The 2,649-nt window shown below is 45.5% G+C and overlaps 1 protein-coding gene across 1 annotated transcript in view; it reads right to left on the reverse strand.

Annotated features, from left to right (window-relative positions):
• POP1 (POP1 homolog, ribonuclease P/MRP subunit) overlaps positions 1-2,504 on the reverse strand; it is a 37,843-nt gene extending 35,339 nt beyond the window's left edge. The window contains exon 1 of the mRNA XM_079901678.1: positions 2,441-2,504. The gene's annotated coding sequence lies outside the window, so the exon portion shown is untranslated. The remainder of the gene's footprint in view (positions 1-2,440) is intronic.
• Between the last annotated feature and the right edge of the window lie 145 nt (positions 2,505-2,649).

Consider the following 2,649-nt stretch of genomic DNA (forward strand, 5'->3'; position numbering starts at 1 on the left):
ACACCCGCACAAACTTTCAAATGCCACATCCGGATTTGCACCACGTCCAATAAGTAGCACTGAATTAACTACCTTCCATTCACTTACCACCTTTCCAATGCAAGACTTCATGCAAAATTAAGAGTAACCTATGTGGCATAGTGTTTAAGAGCCTTCACTATCTTCCTTAACACTTTTTAGTTGTATAATCTTAGGAAAGTTACTTTCCCTCTTTGAGCTTCGGTCTCTCCTTCTATAAATGGGAATAATCAGCAGGTTGCTATGAGTATTAAATAAGGTAATGTACATAACACAAATCATGGGGCTTTGCATAAACTAAGGGCTCAGTTTATGGTAGCTCTTATTCTTAAATAATAAATGAAATAACAGAGACTTATGTCATTTCACTTTCTCACTCCATTCTCCTTTGACCTAAATGAAAGACAACCAGATCTACACCCCAAAACATTTTTCAAACTAAAAAATATGTAGGAGGTAAATTGAGTTCTACAGAGCTTGTTGGCTAGTGAAGGACATGATTCAGATCAGTCTGTATTAAGAATCATTCAAAATTATCCTACAAAACAATGTATTCCACCTGCTTGCATCAGAACTTGCCCAGCAAAACAGAGCACTACCTGGGAACCCTGGGTGGGACACCAGGGTTAGGGTTACCTTCAGAAGTCACATCTCTGAGCTTAGGTTCGAGGGCAAAAAATTAGCATTCCATTGTATGTATATACCATACTTTGATTATCTACTCATCTATCAACGGATATTTGGGTTGCTTCCACCTCTTGACTATTGTGAATAGTGCCGCTATGAACATGAATGTACAAATATCTCTTTGAGATCCCGCTTTCAATTCTTTTGAATATATACCTACACGTGGGATTTATGGATCATATGGTAGCTCTGTTTTTAATTTTTTGAGGAATGGTGATATGTTTTCTATTTTGGTTGTGCCATTTTACGATCCCACTAACAGTGAATGGGTGCACGGCCTTACTTGCTCCACGGCATGTGGGATGTTCCCGGACAAAGGCTCGAACCCATGTCTCCTGCATTGGCAGGTGGATTCTTAACCCCTGTGCCACCAGGGAACAACGAGGATTTTCTTATATTCCGTTTCAGAAGCAGGATAGGGCAGGGATTTTGCCAGTCTTTTTCACTGCTGCATCTCCAAGACCTAGCCTCGCACAAAGCAGGGACTCAATAGATATATATGTTGAATGTACATGTGCACGCATAAATGGAGTGAAACGTGCCTATAATGCGTATATTAACAGTAAAAAATATTTAGCCAAGTGCCACCGCTTCTGATACAGCATGACCGAATATCTTCCAAGAGAACAGCTCTGGGGCCATCTGCTGGACCAAGACCTATAATCTACCTGAAATCAGATCCCAGTCACTAGGCTTCTGCTGAGATAGAAAGGGAATGCAGAGACACCTTGAAAATCTTGGGGAGCTCTCCCAGAGAAGGGAGCATGGGAGGGGGTAGGTGAACAATGCCCAGGTCTCAGCGTGGTCCCCTCAATGACCCATCTTATTCCTTTAGGATGTGCAAGCCAGCTCCCAGGACGGCCTCTGCCCGGAGGTGCAATGCAGAGAAATGACAGACACAGTGGGCTCGGTCACAGGGGCTGAAGTGTAAGTAGATGAAGTAGGGGGTCCCCGGAGAAAGAGAAGCAGGCATGAATTTCTTGACATAAGAGAAGCCATTTTTGGCCCAAGCCATTTTGTGATCTAAGCCTGGCCACAATGTTTGCCTTTAAACAGGTCTCAGTAATAGTGATCTTAAGGGACCTAAAGAACAAACGACAGTTATCAGGCAAGAGAAGTAACAACAGTAAAAATCAGTTGTAAACTCCCATTTCTATTTCCATGGCAAGATTAGCCTGAAGCACTTTCTTGAGCTGTTTTGCAGAATCTGAATCCCCTCGAGCACTCAATCACCAGATCAACAGAACCTAACCCAAGATGATGTTGACCTTTCTTTTGACCCTGGAGGTTTCAACTAAAGCTTGGACTCTGTTGACCTTTGCCACAATTCAACGCTGAATTCCCCTCTGCTGGAGCCCCTTCATGAATATGCATGCATCCTTAGCTTAAAACTTCCCCAATTTTTCTGTTGGGGAGATACTGCTTTGGGAAAGATCCCCGGTGTTCTGCTTACTTGCAGCAAGTAATAAATCCTTCCTTCTCCTGATCTTTGTCTTGGTTGGTTTTTTTGGTTTTGTTTAGTTTTGTTTGTCTTGACATCCACCAAGACGTGAACCCAGTTCTTGGGTAACAGAAAGAGGTGCCAGGCAGGAAGAGGGGCCCCTGCGCAGGCAGCAAGAGAAGAAGAGTAGGTCAGCTGGGTGTGAGGGAGAGAATCGGAGGGGAGCCCGGGGACCACCACACACCTTCCCCCATACTTGCGAACCCTGGAGGACGCCAGCCCCTCACGACCTACCTGCCAGACGCTCCGTGGTCCCAGGTCAGAATGACAATGTTCTACCACAGTCCCCGGCGCGACGTGCGCGGCGAGAGAGCTGGAGAGCGCATGCGCCACTGTGACTGCGTCCTCCACGTGGCCCGGAGTCGCAAGGAAACTACAACTCCCAGAATGCCGAGCGAACCCCCCCGCCAACCAGCGACTCTTTAAAGCAGGGAGTCTAGCTG

Source organism: Stenella coeruleoalba, assembly GCF_951394435.1.
Source record: "Stenella coeruleoalba genome assembly, chromosome: 17".
NCBI lineage: Eukaryota > Metazoa > Chordata > Mammalia > Artiodactyla > Delphinidae > Stenella > Stenella coeruleoalba.